The following is an 18,913-nucleotide window of genomic DNA, read 5'->3' as shown; positions in this document are numbered from 1 at the left end:
TCATTCCACTCTTCAAAAAGGAAGAGAGGCAGAAGAAAGGAAACTATAAGCCAGTTAGCCTGACCTCAGTGGTTGGGAAGATGTTGGAGTCGATCATCAACGATGAGATATCAGGGTACCTGGAGGCACACGATAAAATAGGATATAATCAGCATGGTTTCCTCAAGGGAGCCTTTTCTGGTGGTTGCTGGTGACTTATGGTGTTCCAAAGGGGTCTGTGTTGGGACCAATTCTTTTTACATTATATGTCAATAATTTGGATGACTGAATCAATGGCTTTGTTGCAAAATTTGCAGACGATATGAAGATAGGTAGAGGGGCAGGTAGTTCTGAGGAAGTAGAAAGGCTACAGGAGGACATAGATTAGGAGAATGGGCAAAAAAATGGCAGATGGAATACATTGTCAGGAAGTGTATGGTCATGCACATTGGTGGAAAAAATGTAAGGGTTGACTGTTTTCTAAATGGAGAGAAAAATACAAAAAACAGAGGCGCAAAGGGACTTGGGAATCCCTGTGCAGGATTCTTTAAAAGTTAATTTGCAGGTTGAGTCTGTGGTGAAGAAGTCAAATACAATGTTAGCATTCATTTCAAGAGGACTTGAATATAAAAGCAAGGATGTATTGTTGAGACTTTATAAAGCTCTGAGGAGGCCTCACTTGGAGTATTGAGAGCAGTTTTGGGCCACTTATCTTGGAAAGGATGTGCTGAAACTGGAGAGGTTTCAAATAAGGTTCATGAAAATGATTCTAGGATTGAATGACTTGTCATATAATGAGCGTTTGATGGGTCTGGGCCTGTATTCACTGGAATTCAGAAGAATGAGGGGTGACCTCATTGAAACCTATCAAATGGTGAAAGGCCTTGATAGAGTGGATGTGGAATGGATATTTCCTATGGCGAGAGAGTCTAAGACCAGAGGATACAGTGTCAGAATACAGGGGTGTCCTTTTAGAATGGAGCTGAGGAAGAATTTCGTTAGCCAGAGAGTGGAGAATCTGTGGAATACTTTGCCACAGGCAGCTGTAGAGGCCAAGCCTTTATGTATATTTAAGGCAGGGGTTGATAGATTTTTGATTGGTCAGTGCATGAAGGGATACGGGGAGAAGGAAGGAAATTGGGGCTGAGAGGAAAATTGGATCCGTCATGATGAAATAGTGAAGTAGACTCAATGGGCCAAATGGCCTAATTCTGTTTCTATATCTTATAATCTAAATTAGAGTGGATAAATCCCCATGGTCTGACAAGCTGTTTCCTTGGACCCAATGGGAGGATAGTGCAGAACATGCAGGGGCCCTAGCAGAGATATTTAAAACATCGTTAGGCATGGTTGGAGGTGCCAGAGGACTGGCGGTGAATTAGTGTTGTTCCGTTGTTTATGAAAGACTCTAAGAATCAGCCAGGAAATTATAGTCTGTTGAGCCTGTCATTGGTAGTGGGAAACTTATCGGAATGTATTTCATGGCATTGGATACAGAAGCATTTGTATAGACAAGGACGGTCTAGGGATAGTCAACGTGGTTTAGTGCATGGTCGTACATGTCTAACCAGTTGTATAGAGTTTTTCAAGGAAGTTACCAAGAATGTTGAAGGCAAGGCAGTGGAGGTTGTCTATATGGACTTTAGTAAGACCATTGACAAGGTCATGCATGGGAGGTTGGTGAAGAAGATTCAGGCGGTCAGCATTCAAGATGAAGTAGTAAATTGATCAGACATTGGCTTCGCCAAAGAATCCAGAGAGTGGCAGTAGATGGTTGCCTCTCTCACTGGAGACCTGTGAGTAATGATGTGCCACCTGGGTCAGTGCTGGTCTATTTTTGTTGGTCATCTACATCACTAATCTGGATGATAATATAGTAAACTGGATCAGCAAATGTGCGGATGACAGCAAGATTGGGGGTGCAATGGATGGCAGGGAAAACTATCAAAGCTTGCAGTAGGAACTGAACCAGCTGGAAAAATGGGCTGAAGAGTGGCAGATGGAATTTAATGTAGACAAATGTGAGGTGTCACACTTGGGAGGACTAACTTGGGGAGGTCTTACATGGTGAGCAGTAGGGCACTGAGGATTGTGGGAGAACAGATGGATCTGGGAAGACAGATTCATAATTCCTTGAAAACTGCATCACAGGTAGATAGGTTCATAAAGAAAGCTTTGAAAGAGTGCAGAGAATGTTGATATAGGGAAAGGTTAAATAGGTTAGGACGTTATTTCCAAGAACGCTGAAGACTGAGGGGAGATTTTATACATGTATACAAAATTATGAGGGGTATAGATTGGGTAAATGCAAGCAGGCTTTTTCCACTGCGTTTGGGTGAGAGTACAACTAGAGGAGAGAAACGTGAATTGTTTAAGAGGAACATGAGAGGGAACTTCTTCACCCAGAGGGTCATGAGAGTGTGGAACAAGCAAATAGTGGATGTAGGGTCGACCCCTGTTTCTGTGCTGTAATGTTGTATGACTATGTTTTTGATGAAAATTTAAAGAATATCAAGATTGTGAAAAATCAACCAATTTCATGGATAGTTACACAGGAGTTAATCATATGCAAGATTTATTTTAACAGTAAGACCTAACACATTAAGAATACATTACAAATTAAATTAAATTAAATTAAATTAAATACATCATTTTGTGGTTTGGAGCCGCCACCAAGCAGGATAGAACCAGACTACAGCGCACAGTGAGGACTGCCGAGCGCATTATTGGAGCCTCCCTGCCCTCTATTGTGGACCTGCACTCTTCCAGGTTGAAGAAGAGGGCGGGGAACATTATAAAGAACTCCTCCCATCCTGCGCACGGATTGTTTGATCTGCTTCCGTCTGGTAGGCGCTTCAGATCCCTCCAGACTAAGACTAATAGGCACTGGAGAAGTTTTTTCCCTACTGCGGTCACTTTGCTGAACAGTTAACTGCCGGTTAACTGTCGGCTAACTATTACTTGGAATGCACTACCTGTATGTATAATCTATATTTTCATTTATATTTATCATTATTATTGTTATAAGCAGAGAGACAACATCTGCCGGAAGTAAATTCCTTGTATGTGCATAGGTACTTGGCGATTAAAGTCTGATTCTGATAAACACGAGATACCGCAGGCACTGGAACTTCAGAGTTGCACACACAAAAGTGCTGGCAGAACTCAGCAGTGATAATCAGTGATAATAAACCTGATTCTGATCTGTGTAGATGAATAAGCAGTCAGCGTTTCAGGCCGAGAGCCTTTATCAGAACTGGAAAGGAAGAGGAAGGGGAAAGAAAGCAGAATCAAAAGGTGGGGGAAGGGGAGAATAAAGTGAGAAGCTGGAAGGTGATAAATGGAAAAGGTAAAGGATTGAAAAAGGAGCCTGTCAGGAGAAGAGTAGGCGATGAGAGAATAGTAAGGAGGAGGGGCACCAGAGGGAGATGATAGGCAGGTAGGGAGAAGGGTTCATCTGCTGTACCCTTGTTTTCTCTTCACCTGCCTAACACCTCCCTCGAGTCTCTCCTCCTTCCCTTTCTCCGATGTTCCACTCTCCTCTCCTATCAGATTCCTTCTTCTTCAGCCTTTTACTTTTTCTACTTATCACCTCCCAGCTTCTCACTTCACTCACCCTCCCCCACCCACCCAGTTTGTACTCCTTTCCCTACCCCCACCTTATTCTGGCTTCTTTCCCCCTTCCTTAACAGCCCTGATGAAGGGTCTCTCCATAGACACTGGCTGACCTGCTGAGCTCCTCCAGCATTTTTTGTGTATATTAAATCATTACAACTTTTATACCTCCTCAATAAGCAAGTCATCTACTGGAATTTTAATCAGTTTTCTTCATGCAATATAATACCTGTACCTGGTCGAATATCAGGTTTTTAAAAAATTGTTCAGAAAGAGAGACAGGTTCTTGAAAAACTGATTTTTGCTGTGTCTCTGGTGGTGCTTATATCATGCAGTCAGTAAAGTTCCCAAATTAATTATGTATTTTACAAAAATATTCAGTGGGGTGGACAACATGATGCAATTTATAGAAGCTTTTGCAGGCAAACAATTCAGTTATCACCAGTTGAGGGGACCCTCCCTTCTGTCAGCCACCCTTGGACTCCGATACACCAATAACTGAGCAGCTAAACCAGAGAACAAATGTAACAGTGAGAAGTTCATGATAGAGTAAACACAACCAACACACATAAAATATAAACAGCGCAGAACGGGAACAGACTCCTTGGCCCACAACTTCTGTGCTGACAAGGATGCCAAAATAAATTAAATTAATCCGCCCCTCCATTTCTTGCCTTTTTATGCACCTGATCAAATGGTTTTTAAATACCAATATGGTGTCTCCTTCCATCACCACCCTTGGCAGTGTGTTCTAGGCACTTACTACAATCTGTAAAATAAAACACCAGCTCTGCGTGTTGCCCTAAAAATTCCTGCCTCTCATTTTAAAACTATGCTTCTAGTAATTGACATTTACACCCTGGAAAAAAAAGTCAATGACTATCCATGCCTCTGCTAATTTTATAAACTTCTCAGCCTCCAAAGCTCCAGAGAAAACAATACAAGTTTCCAACACAGATTTTCTAACAATCCAAAACAGATTGAGACAGTGAAAGCAATAACAGGAAGTTATTTTGTTGCTCCAGACTCTGACCAGACCAAACTCATTCCAAAATCTCAGAATAATTTGTACACAACAAAATAACCATTTCGCTCACCCTACTTAACATCAAACAACTTCACAGTTTACATTGGTAATAAATGAATTGAAGTGCAAGGGAAAGAGCACCACTTTATTTTCAATTGGTATTAAGTAACCAAGGGATGATGAAGGCAGAAGGCATTTGACTGAGATTTACATTATACACAGATAAGCTGTAGGGCTGAAATGACTAATAATTCATAATATACATTTTAATAGAGGAACAATTGCAAAAAAATACAGGAACAAGAGCACTTTTTTTTTTAGACAAATTAGGTATGGCAGCATATGAAAAATACATTTTCAATCAATAAAATTGATCCAAAAATACATGCTGGCATTTCACATGACGTTTTTTTTGTTTCATTATATTGAACAGAGGTGCTCATTTGATAATATTGAGACATTTATTTGTCTGCAGTAAGGACTTACATTTAAAAAAAGCTGAGGGTTTCAAAAAATGACCAACACAGAAAATTGCTGGGGGAACTCAGCAAATCATGGCAGCATCTATAGAGGAGAGTATACAGTTAATAATTTGAAACAAAACTCTTCACCAGGGTCTTAGCCCAAAATGTCTACTGTTTATTCCCCTCCATGTATGATGCCTGACTTGCTGAGTTCCTCCAGTATTTTGTGTGTGTTGCTTGGATTTCCAGCATCTGCAGATTTTCTCATCTTTTTATTTCTCAGGAATATACGGGCTCTGTTTAAATAGCAAAATGGCATTTGACTGTAAAGAAATTATGCAAGCACAATTATTCCATAGATGAGAGGAACACATAAATGGAAGCAGCTGTTCACTAGTCTTGCAATCACATACCCATCTTTCCTTGTTCCTTGATTGTTTTATCTAAAAGCTATCAACCCTCAGATTGATTTTTATTTGATCTATTTACAGCTTTTGAGGGAATTCCAAATTTTTATCACCCTCTCCATATGTAAATGTTTTTCCAAGCATGAGTAGTATGCTCTACAACAGGAGTGCCAGAACAGTTAGTGAAGAGGTTGTAGAGCCAGATGTTGTTAAGACCCCAAAGTCAGGAAACAAAGGGTTGAGCATGGTAGGACTAACGTCTCAAGCTGCTTATATTTCAATGCAAGAAGCATCATAGGAAAGACAGATGAGCTCAGTGCATGGATCAACACCTATTGGCCATTAGTAAGACTTAGATGCAGGAGAGGCAAGACTGACAGCGCAGTATTCTGGGGTTCCACTGTTTTAGATGCAACAGAGTAGAAGAGATTAAAGTACTCGGAGGAAAAAAATCACAGCAGTGCTCAGTCAGGACAGAGTGGAGAACTCGTCTAGTGAGGTGTTGGGTAGAACTGAGAAATAAGAAAGGTATGACCATGTTAGTGGGACTATATTACAGATCACCCAACAGTCTGAGGGATTTAGAGGAACAAATTTGCAGAGCGATCGCAGACTGTTGCAAGAAACATAAGGTTGTTATAGTAGGTGATTTTAAACTTTCCACATATTGACTGGGACTCCCATTCTACAAAAGGAATAGATGGGATAGAGTTTGTCAAATGTGTTCAGGAAAGTATTCTTAATCAGTAAATAGAAGTCCCAACAAGATCATATGATACTTAATCTGCTATTAGGGAATGAAACTGGGTAGGTGACAAAAGTTTGTGTAATTGAATACTCTGCATCTAGTGGTCACAATGCCAGTTGTTTCAAAATAAATACGCAAGATAGGTCTGGTCCATGGGTTGAGATTCTAAACTGGAGAAAGGCCAAATTTGATGGCACCATAAAGGATCTGGTAAGTGTGGATTGGGACAGGCTACTTACTGGTAAAGGTGTACTTGGTAACCAGGAGGCTGTGCCTGTCAGAATAAAAGGTAAAGATAACAGGTGTAGGGAACTTTTGTTTTCAAGAGAACACTTTAGAAAGAAATCAGGAGGGCTAAAAGAAGGCATGAGGTTGCCTGGCAGACAGGATGAAGGAGAATCCTAGGGAATTCTACAGATATATTAAGAACAAAAGGATTTCAAGGAACAAAATTAGTCCTCTGGAAGATCAGAATGATAATCCATGTGTGGAGCCAAAAGAGATGGGGAAGATCTGACAAATTTTTTGCTTCTGTGTTTACTCAGGAGAAGGACAGAGTCTATAGAAGTGAGGCAAAGCAGCATCAATATTATGGACCCAATACAGATTACAGAAGAGGTGGTGTTTGCTGTTTTGAGGCAAATTAGGGTGGATAAATCCCCAGGGCCTGACAATGTGTTCACTCAGGCCCTCTGGGAGACAAGTGCAGAAATTGCAAGGGCCCTATCAGAGATATTTAAATTATCCTTCATGACAGGTGAGGTACTGGAGAATTGGAGGATTGAAAATGTTGTTCCATTGCAATGAGTCTGTGGTAAATAAGACAAATGCAATGCTGGCATTTATGTCAAGGGGAATAGAATATAAGTGCAAGGAGATAATGCTGAGGCTTTATAAGACAGTAGTCCGGCCACAATTGGAGTATTGTCAACAGTTTTGGGCCTCATATCTCAGAAAAGATGTATTGTCATTGGACAGTTTAGAGGAGGTTCACGAAGATGATTCAGGGAATGAAGGGGTTAACATATGAGGAGCGTTTGGCAGCTTTGGGCCTGTATTCACTGGAATTTAGAAGACTGCGGGGGGGGGGGGAAGGGGAGATCTAATTGAAACCTACTGGATTTTAAAAGGGTTATCATACGAGGAACATATAATGGCTCTGGGTCTGTACTCGTCAGAATTCAAAAAGATGAAGGGGGATATCACTGAAATCTTTTGAATGTTGAAAGGCCTAGACAGAGTAGATATGGAAGAGTCTAGGAAAAGAGGGCATAGCCTCGGGATAGAGAAGTGCCCTTTCAAAACAGAAATGCGGAGAAATTTCTTTAGCCAAAGGGTGGCGAAGTTGTGGAATTTGTTGCCACATGCAGTTGTGGAGGACAAGTCTGATTAAGGCAGAGATTGATAGGTTCTTGATTGGACATGGCATCAAAGGTTATGGGGAGAAGGCTCGGAATTGGGGTTGAGGAGGAGATAGAGAAAAGGAACAGCCAAGATTGAATGGAGGAGCAGACTCGATGGGCCAGATGGCCTAATTCTGCTCCTATGTCTTATGGACTAGATAGGGTAGATGAGGAGAGGAGGAGAGGATGCTTCCTATGGTGGAGGTATCCACAACTCGAGGGCACAGTCTCAAAATGTAGGGGAAACCTTTCAGAACAAAGGCAAGGAGAATATTTTTTAGCTAGAGAGTAATGAATCTGTGGAATGCTCTGCCAAAGACTGCGGTGAAAGCCAAGTCTGTGAATATACTTAAAGCGGAAGTTGATTGTTTTCTGATCGGTCAGGACATCAAAGGATATGGCAAGGTGGCAGGTATATGGGGTTGAGTGGGATCCAGAATCAGCCCTGATGGAATGATAGAGCAGACTCAATGGGCTGAATGGCCTATTTCTGCTCCTATGTCTTATGGTCTTCTGGTTCTGCTGTTCAAGAATGGCTTTAAAAATAGACCAGAAAATTATATGCTGGTGAGCCTGGCATCAGTAGTGGGGAAAGTTATTTGAAGGTATTCTGACAGATTGGATATATAAGAAACACAAAATGCTGGTGGAACGCAGCAGACCAAGCAACATCTTATAGATGCTGCCTGGCCTGCTGCATTCCACCAGCATTTTGTGTGTGTTGCTTGAATTTCCAGCATCTGCAGATTTCCTCGTGTTTGGATATATAAAAACTTGGATAGACATGGACTGATTTAAGAATTATCAGCATGGATTCATGCATGGTCAGTCTTGTCCAAACAATCGTATAGTTTTTCGAGTCATTTACCAGGAAAGGTAATGAAGGCAAGGCAGTGGATGTTGTCCACATGGACTTTAATAAGGCATTTGACAAGGTCCTGCATTGGAGACTGGTCAAGAAGGTTCAATCACTCGGCATTCAAGAATAGGTAATAAACTAGATAGACATTAGCTTTGTGGGAGAAGCCAGAGAGTGGTAATAATGAATGCCTCTCTGACTGGAGGCCTGTAACTAGAAGAATGCTGCAGGAATCAGTGCTGGGTCCCTTGTTCTTTGTCATCTATATCAATGATCTGGATGATAATATGGTTAACTGAATCAACAAATTTGCCAATGACAGAAAGATTAGGGGTGCAGTGAACAGTGAGGAAGGGTGTATCATGGCTTGCAGTGGGATCTGGACCAGCTGAAAAAATTGGCTAAAAAATGGCAGGTGGAATTTAATGCAGATAAGTGTGAGGTGTTGTACTTTGGTAGGACCAACCATGCAGGTCTTACAGAGTGAATAGTAGGGCACTGAAGAGTGTGGTAGGCATCTAGCAATACAGGTCGATAATTAATTGCAAGTGGTGTCACGGGTAGATAGGGCCATAAAGAAAGCTTTTGGCACAGTGGCTTTAATAAATGAAAGTACTGAATACAGGAGATGGGGTGTATAAGACATAGGCCTTATTTAGAGTACAGTGTGCATTTTTGGTCACCTACTTACAGGAAAGATGTAAGCAAGGTTGAAAGAACACAGAGAAAAATTACAAGGATCTCGCCTGGGTATGGAGGACCAAAGTTACGAGGAAAGACTGAATAGGTTACGACTTTATTCCTTGTAACTTAGAAGGTTGAGAGGAGATTTGACAAAGCTATACAAAATTATGAGAGATATGGATAGGGTAAATGCAATGCTTGTTCCGGTGAGGTTCTGTGGGACTACAACTAGAGGTCATGGGTGAAAGGTGAAAAGTTTAAGGGGAACACAGGGAGAAACTTCTTCACTCAGAGGGTTATGAGAGTATGGAATGAGTTGCCAGCACAAGTGGTGCATGCAAGCTTGATTTGAACATTTAAGAGAAGGCTGGACAATACATGGATAGTAGAGGTATGGAGGGCTATGGTCCCAGTGCAGGTTGAGGGGAGTAGGCAGTTTAAATAGTTTGGCATAGACTAGAAAGGCCAAAAGGCCTGTTTTTGTGACATACTTCTCTATGACATAATGAATTTTATCCAAAACATCCCTTAATCATTTAACTTCTGGTGAAAGCAACTCATTTTCTAGTCATTCTGGAAAATCTACAATATATTCCCCAAGGACTAGCTTGTCTTTCCTACAATGCGATGTCCAGTACTCCAAAACTAGATCTGTGTACATGCAGCATAGCTTACATCTCCTGCACTCCAGTCAGAGCTACAAACTGACTGTTGGTAACCACTGTCCAAAACTAGAGCACTACACGTACAAAGCCTTTCTATTCTACAGGAAGTGACTCAATTTCTGATTCTTCCATGTATAAAGCACAAGCCAGGTATGTAAATGGGACACCCACTTGCACAGTTAAGTTAGTTAAGTTCCAAAACAAGAAGCCCAATTTATCCAAGACAAAGAAACCTGCTTAACTGACTTGCTCCTGCCCCACTGAACTCATATCTGCATACCAACTCTGTTTTATTCCCCCCCCTCACCTAGTTCATTCCCTTCCTACTTACACTTCACACACTCTGGATCTTTTCAATGATTTCAAGTTCTCTGGCCCCCATCATCTTATTTTCACCGTGGATGTGCAGTCCCTATATGCCTCCATCCCCCACCAGGAAGGCCTCAAAAGCTCCCTGTGTGTTTCTGGACACCAGACCCAACCAGTTCCCTTCTACCACCACTCTCCTCTGTCAAGCAGAACTTATCCTCACTCTTAATAATTTCTCCTTTGGCTCCTCCCAATTCATTCAAACAAAAGGTATAGCCATGGGCACTCGTATGGGTCCCAGCTATGCCTGCCTTTTCGTCGGCTACATGGATCAGTCTACGTTCCAAGCCTACACTGGTGTCCATTCCCCACTTCTCCTATGCGACATCAACTGTTACATTGGTGCTGCTTCCTGCACCATGCGGAGCTCATTAACTTCATCAACTTTGCCTCTAACTTCCACCATGTCCTCAAATTTACCTGGTCCATTTCCGACAACTCCTTCCCCTTTCTCAATCTCTCTGTCTCTAGAGACAGTTTATCTACTGATGTCTATTATAAACCCACAGACTCTCACAACTACCTGGACTATACCTCTTCCCACCCTGCTACTTGTAAAAACGCCATCCCCTTCTCTCAATTCCTCTGTCTCCGCAACATCTGCTCTCAAAATGGAGCTTTTTATTCTAGAACAAAGGAGATGTCCTCCTTTTTCAATGAAAGGGGCTTCCCTTCCTCCACCATCAACAGTGCCCTCAACCACATCGCTTCCATTTCACATATGCCTATGCTCATGCTACCCTCCCGCCACCCTACCAGGGATAGGATTCTTCTTGTCCTCACCTACCACCTCACCAGCCTCCATGTCCAGCACATAATTCTCTGTACTTCTGCCATCTCCAATGGGATCCCATCACCAAGCACATCTTCCCCTTCACCCCATTTTCTGCTTTCTGCAGGGTTAGCTCCCTCTGCGACTCCCTTGTCCATTCATCCCTCCCAACTGATCTCCTTCCTGGCACTTATCTTTGCAAGTGGAACAAGTGTTACACCTGCCCCTACACCTCCTCCCTCACCATTCAGGGCTCCAAACAGTCACCTCACCTGTGACTCTTTTGGGGTCATATGCTATATCTGGTGCGGCTTCCTGCGTATTGGTGAGACCTGATGTAGACTGTGTGATCGCTTCACTGAGCATCTAGGTTCCGTCCGCTAGAAGAAGTGGGATCTCCCAATGGCCATCTATTTTAATTCCACTTCCCATTCCGATATGTCTATTGTCGCGATGAGGCCACACTCAGCTTGGAGGAGTAACACCTTATATTCCATCTGGGTAGCCTCCAACCCGATGGCATGAACATCGATTTCTCAAACTTCTGGTAATGCCCCAACCCCTTCATCATTCCCCACCCACTTTTCCATCTCTTAATATCTCCTTGCCTGCCCATTGTTTCCCTCTGGTGCTCCTCCCCCCTTTTCTTTCTTCCATGACCTTCTCTCCTATTCAATTCCCCTGTCTCCAGCCCTGTATCTCTTTCACCAATCAATTTCCCAGCTCTTTACTTCACCCCTGCCCCTCCTGGTTTCACCTATCACCTTGTGGTTCTCCCTCACTCCCTCCATCTTTTAAATCTGCTCTATCTTTTTTTCTCCAGTCCTGCTGAAGGGACTCAGTCCAAAACATCAACTATACTCTTTTCCATAGATGCTGCCTGGCCTGCTGAGTTCCTTCAGCATTTTGTGGGTGTTGCTTTACCGACAACCCTTTCTATAAATAAACAAAAGAGTTTCTGTAGATTCCAATCAACCAACTGATCTATCTCACTCCTGCGCACCTCATCACCATCTGAGATTTTGCCAACACTATTTTGCTCATTAAAAAAAAATACACTTTCTCCACTTGCAACACTATATCAAATGACCTATAAAATTGCAGAATCTTTGATCACAAACAAAATCTACCACCTATAAGATTACTCTCAGCTCACACAGTATATCATAATCCGCTATCCAATTGGCCAGCATCTTGCTCATTTGGCACTGATTCCCACTTGCTGTTTAAACTCACCAGACTGGCTGGAATTACTATATTGTCTAAAGTGTGACACTTAATACAGGTGCACCTCAAGGATGAGTGCTTCACTCACTTCTATACCCTCTTTGCAGTCATTACAGTGGTGGTTGGGCACAGCTCAAAACAGCATCTATAAATTTGTTGATAGCACAACTGTTGGGAGAATCTCAGCAAGAAAGCATACAGAGTGAGATAGATCAGCTAGTTGAGTAGCATTGCAACAACCTTATACGCAATGTCACCAGCACCAAGGAAATGATTGTGAAATTTCGGGAGAAATTGAGAGAACACGCACCAGTCTTCCTTGAGGGGTCAGCGATGGAAAAGGAGAGCAGCTTTCCAGTTCCTAGGTGCCAACATCTCAGAGGATCTATCTTGGGTCCAACAATTGCAAAGAAGGCACATCCACTATTCAGGATATGCTCTCTTCTCATTATTACCATCGGTAAGGAGGTGCAAGAGTCCAAAGTACCACACTCAACATTTCAAGAACAGCTTCTTCCTCTCCACCATCAAATTTCAGAATGGTCCATGAATCCATAAATAATAATATAAATTTTATTTTTGGAAAGTAATGTTTATGTCTTGCACTGTAAAGCAGCTGCAAAACAACAAATTTCATCATGTATGTCAGTGATAATAAACCTGATTCTGACTTAGAAAAAAAAGTGAATTAAAATAATACTGCTGCATTAAATGGAATAACATTTGACAGTGCACAAAAATTGCCTGACACCAGCAACGTGCCATCTGCAATCCTTTACTACCAAGTCAAACCTGCTGAAACTCCCATATGGAAGTGTGGGAACACCTACTCAAGAATGTGAGAGCTTTAGATTTTTTAAATTACAAAGTATTTGCAACACAAGAACAGTCCATTCATTCAACACACAAACCTTCTAATATATCCTTCTATTTCTCCCTCTAATAATTATTTAACTAATATAATGCTATCTGACCCAATTACATTTTGTGGTTCAGAGCCACATTCTACTATAGAAGTACAGCTGTAACAGATATTTCCATAATGTAAATCTGTCTTAATGTAATTAATGGTTTCAGGAACATACTTGATTACACAGACTGCATTGGTTATAGCCTGATCGTGATCAGGAAAGGCTATTCTGATAAAATGTGACTTGCTATGAAGAAAATTTCTTCTAATCATGCTCATTGTATTATAACAGATGTTCTTCATATTAACAGCCTTGTGATTTCACCTATAAGTCAAAACAGCACATTACCATAAGAACACAAGAACATAAGAAAAAGGAGCAGGAGTCGGCCATCTGGCCCATTGAGCTTGCTCCACCATTCAATAAGATCATGGCTGATCTGCTGATGGACTCATCTCCACCTATTTGTTTTGTCTCCATAACCATTAATTCCCCTACTATGCAAAAATCTATCCAACCTTGTTTTAAATATATTTATTGAGGTAGCCTCCACTGCTCCATTGGCCAGAGAGTTCCACAGATCCACCACTCCCTGGGAGAAGCAGTTCCTCATCTACATCGAATCTACTCCCCTGAATCTTGAGGCTATGTCCCCTAGTTCTAGTCTCCCCTATCAGAGGAAACAACTTTCCTGCCTCTAGCTTATCTATCCCTTTCATAATTTTATATGTTTCCATAACACCTCCTCTCATTCTTCTGAATTCCAGCGAGTACAGTCCCAGGAGACTCAATCTCTCCTCATAGTCTAACCCTCTCATCTCTGGAATCAACCTGGTGAAACAGTTCAGCACGCCTCCGAAGTCAGTATATCCTATCTCAAGTAATGAGACCAGAACTGCATGCAGTACTCCAGGTGCAGCTTCACCAGTACCCTGGACAATTGCAGCATGATCTCCCTGCTCTTAAATTCGATCCCTCTAGCAATGAAGGCCAACATTCCATTTGCCTTCTTGATTGCCTACTGCACCTGCAAACCAACCTTTTGGGATTCATGTACAAGCATTCCCAAGTCTTCTGCACAGCAGCATGCTGCAATTTTTTATCATTTAAATAATAATCTGCTCTTTCATTTTTACTTCCAAAGTGGATGACCTCGCATTTACCAATATTGTACTCCATTTGCCAGACCCTTACCCACTCACTTAACCTATCTATACCTTTCCTCGGACTCTCTGTATATTCCGCACAATTTGCAGTGAAGATCTTAGAGGCATGCAAAATTATGAGTGAATCTATCACATGATTTCATAATTTTTAAATGGCGTAAGGTAATTCTTCACTTCTGAAATGTAAATGTAAACTTCGTTTTTCTCTCCATAGATCTTTCCTGTATAGTGAACATTGCCAGGATGCTCTGCAGGACTGTGCTACTGAATGAATTATCATTTCTTGAAAACCTATACTCCAGCATGTTTGCATAAAGCATTTCACAGCTTTCTAATAAACATGCCACCAAGATTGGGGGGATAGTGGGCAGCAAGGAAGTCTATCAAAGCTTCCAGCATGATTTTGACCAGTTGGGAAAATGAGCAAAAAAAAAAGTTGAATTTAATGCAGGTGAGTGTGTGGTGTTGTACATTGGGAGGCCAAACCAGGCTAGGACTTACACAGTGAATGGTAGGGCTCTGAGGTGTGCAGGAGAATAGAGGGACCTGGAAATACAGATCCACAATTCCTTGAAAGTAGCGTCTCAGATATTTATGGTCATAAACAGAGCTTCTGGCACTCTCATATATCAGGGTACTGAGTTGGGATGTTACGTTGAAATTTTACAAGACATGGTGATGCCAAATTTGGAGTATTGTGCACAGTTCTGGTCACCTATCTCCAAAAAATATATCAATAAGCCCAGAAGAAGGTGAAGAAAATTTACAAGGATTTTGCCCAGGCTTGGACCAGAGATATACGGAAAGGTTAGCTAGTATAGGACTTTATTCCTTGAAGTGAAGGAGAATGAGTGAAGATCTTATAGAAGCATGCAAAATTATGAGGGCATAGATAAAGTGAGTGCATTCAGCTCCTCATGTTGGGTGAAACTACAGGTGGAGGTCATAGGCTTATGGTGAAAGGTGAAATATTTAAGGGGAATCTGAGCAATAACGTCTTGCAGGTATGGAATGAGCTGCCAGCAGAAGTGGTAAATGCAGATTTAATTGTAAAATTCAAGAGAAGTTTGGATAGGTACATTGATGGGAGGGATTTGGAGGGATATGGCCTGTTGCAGGTAGATGGTACTAGGCAGAAATCAGGTCAGCACAGACTAGATGGGCTAAAAGACCTCCTTCCTTGCTATGAATTCATATTACTGTCATTCTGTACCACAAAACTACAGTTGTTGCAAGAATGTATTATGATATAATCCAGCATAATGACCATTGAACTAAATACAGAATATTATGCAAGAACAATTAAATGAGTGCATATTTGAAAGAACTCATTTGTTTAGGCCTACAATACTTAACACTTTCATCAATGTTACTTGTAATGCATAACAAGATTAAATGAAAAGAGCTGAATGCACTTGCTGATAGACTACATTCTTAATACCAGAATATTTTCAGACTATACACAGTAATAAAAAATTAAATTACTGTATCTCACACAAAATGCTGGAGGAACTCAACAGGTTAGGAAGCATCTATGGAAATGTATAAATAATCAACATTTTGGTCTGAGACCCTTCAAGAGTCCTTAAGAAGAGTCTCGGCCAGAAACGTCGACTGTTTATTCATTTCTATAGATCTGCCTGACCTGCTGAGTTCCTCCAACATGCTGTGTGCTGCTCTGGATTTCTGCGGACGTCCTCGTGTTTAAAATTAGTGTATTCCTAATTAATTGGACAAAGTACATTCTACGAGGATAACTACTTACATAAATTTAATTGGTAAAAGGATGCCAATCTCATCTCCACACCAGACCTGAAAAAAGGGGAAAACAAGAGCAATTTAGATTAAGTCGTTCCTCTGATATCATCCATTTAGAATTTCATAAAAATATTAATCCACATCAAAAGTAAATCAGAAATGACATGGCAATCTCAGAAGGATTATCTGTAATTCCCTGTTATAATATTTGGGGGCATAAATGGCAATATCACCATTACTTTATCTGCCTACTGGAGATTGAGCAGAGCACCAGATTGCTTAAAAAATTACAAATAGCTCACAGAGAGTAGAGAAAAAATTCTGAACAGTATAACACAGCATTGAACCATAAAAGCTAAAAACACTGGAAATGCACAACAAATCAGGCAGCAGAGGATAAAAGATCAGCATCGTGTATGAAGCACCAGTAGTGTTACACTGTTCACTTTTTAATTTCAGTCGTAAATGCACCTTATTTGTTAATTTATTAGTGGTAATAATGCTTCATGTGTTATATGTGAGTTATATGTACTATGCCCTGAACCTTGGTCTGTAGAAATCCGTTGAGCGGTATATATGTATGTGGTTGAATGACAATAATCTTGAACTTGAGCCTGAAATGCTGTTTTTCCCTCTCACTTTCTGCAGATGCATAACCCAGATATTTCTCTCAACAACAGTTTTTTTCCCATATACACGCACACCACAAAGCGTCTCTCCAACCAACTTAGCAAGTTGGCTTCTCAATTGTGGCTTAGTTGGCAGGAATGCAAAATGAATGAGCTATTTGTACAGGTGCCAAAAAAAACACAAACACAAGGTGCTCACGTTGTCAACAAAAGTTAGAATGTAACCTCAGGTTGGCACCCTATAAAGGTCTAATCACTCATAACACTGTAACACTAACTGCAATACACCAATGCACAGCTACAATAATGAAAAACCAGAGTGTGAAAACCTCAACCAATAGCAAAGAAATAAAAATTCCCTACATAAACATGATACTATAAGGATGTCTAACAACAGGGGACGAATAAGGGCATACGTATTTTGTAAATGGTTTGAGCAGACACTGGAAATGAGCCACACAGAGAGAATGGAGCCAGTTTATATTTGGGATCCAGTACTTTAACCTATAGTTAATGCTAACAGAGAATTAAAGCGTTTCAATGAGACATCTGGGCAGGTCAAGCATTCAGCACACAAACATCAGACGCGGGTAGAAGACGAGTTAGACACTCCTCTCCTCAAGTCAATCACTGGGGCGGCCAGAAATGCTTTGACATACAGAACGTGTGAACAGCAAACACTTTGTGTGGGCAGATGAAGAGGGCGGGGGGGAGCTCGTGAAGAAGAGAAAATCTGCAGATGCTGGAAATCCAAAGCAACACACAAAAAAAAATGCTGGAGGAACTCAGCAGGTCAGGTAGCGGCCGTGGAAATGGCTGTGTACACGTAGGCAGAACGGTGGGGAAGACGTTTGTGCACATGGACAGTGATAATACCTCTCTCCGTTCCGTGTGCACTCGATAATACCCATCTATACTAATCTCAATTGCCAGAACTTTATCCATATCCTTCTATGTCTCAGCGATCCAAGTGCTTGTCCAGATTACTTATCGGTGTTGTGAAGAGGTAGAAGGGTAACAGAAACTGCCTCAGAGAACTGCATGTATCAGCAAGTAGGCAGAGGAAATCCTCGTGCGGGGAGACAGAATTAAAAACAGAAACTGTAGGAAACACGGCAGATCATAAACACAAGATTCTGCAGATGCTAGAAACCAACGTCAACACACACAAAATACTTGAGTCCCTCTAGTACTTTGCGGTCTGTCCATCTGGGCACAGAGCAGGTCGGGCAGCATCTGTCGAAAGGACACACACACACACACACCGGCATTCCGCAGTCGCTGCCCGGCCTGCCGAGTGTTTCCAACACTTCAACCCCAGGTTCCCCAGCAACTGCGGTGTTTCGCCTGAATCGGCCGTCAGTGTCGCGCAGGGCCGCAGTACCGAATGGCATGCAGCAGCTGAGGCCGGAGGAGGTTGTCCTGAATCCGGCCGGACGGGGAGCAGCTGCCAGTGGGGAAGGCATTTAACAGGGGCCGGAGGTAGCATCCCCTTCCCCAGGCCACTACCTCCTTTACATACACCACTAACCCACCATCTCCCCCCCCCCCCCCCCACCACCAAAAGCCGTCGCCATTCCCCTTCCAATCACTGCTCCATCTCAGAGGGTGAATCTGTCGTTTGTATTTATTTCCCCCCCCCCCCACCCCACAGAGAGAGATTGAGAGGGGGGGGCAGGTCGACGGCAGCCACCAGCCCGCGCACCCACCTGCTCGCGCTCCGGGCACCTGCGCTCCACTCAGCTCGCGCCGCCGAGTCCCTCCGACATCCGGGCACCTCCGATGCCCCCGTACCTCCGTGCGCGTGCGGCTCGCTCTCTCGCTCGCTATCCTCCGAGCCGGGCGACCAAAGAGTACTCGGGTGCGCCGCGCGGTCCCTCCGCCCGCGGTCTCCCGCGCTGCTCCCCGCTATCGGTGCGCTAACCGTGGTGCAGCAACAGCGGCTCTTCTTCTTTAAATCCCTCTTTCATTTCAAAGTCGAATTGTGCCGTAGAGATTTTTTTTAGGACAGTAGGAGGTTTTTGAAAACATCACTGGGAGCATTTTGGCGTTTTGTGTTATTAAAGTTATATTTCAATGCCAGGGAAAGTGGTCGAGGCGGGTGTAATAAAATGTAAACAATTGGACAGGTACGCGGAATGGAAAGGAAAGGAAAAGGATGTGAGCCAAACATGGATAAATGGACTAGCACCTTGGTCAGCATGGACAAGTTGGGTTGAAGGGCCTGGTT

General features: G+C 42.3%; 1 protein-coding gene across 6 annotated transcripts in view; it reads right to left on the bottom strand.

The window, feature by feature from the left end:
* Positions 1-18,529, bottom strand: part of cnsta (consortin, connexin sorting protein a) — a 106,786-nt gene extending 88,257 nt beyond the window's left edge. For 5 of the 6 annotated variants that reach the window (XM_073050460.1, XM_073050463.1, XM_073050462.1 and 2 more), the window contains exons 1-2: positions 18,393-18,529; positions 16,062-16,108 (exon numbers count right to left, since the gene is read on the bottom strand). The gene's annotated coding sequence lies outside the window, so the exon portion shown is untranslated. Of the gene's footprint in view, positions 1-12,529; positions 12,548-16,061; positions 16,109-18,392 lie in introns of those variants that run through there. The other variant, XM_073050461.1, reaches the window with a different exon arrangement.
* Positions 18,530-18,913: the final 384 nt, after the last annotated feature.

The sequence above is a fragment of the Hemitrygon akajei genome, chromosome 7 (assembly GCF_048418815.1).
Source record: "Hemitrygon akajei chromosome 7, sHemAka1.3, whole genome shotgun sequence".
In the NCBI taxonomy this organism is placed as follows: Eukaryota; Metazoa; Chordata; class Chondrichthyes; order Myliobatiformes; family Dasyatidae; genus Hemitrygon; species Hemitrygon akajei.
Note: the sequence above shows the minus strand (reverse complement) of the source record. Positions and strands in the feature narration are given on the sequence as shown.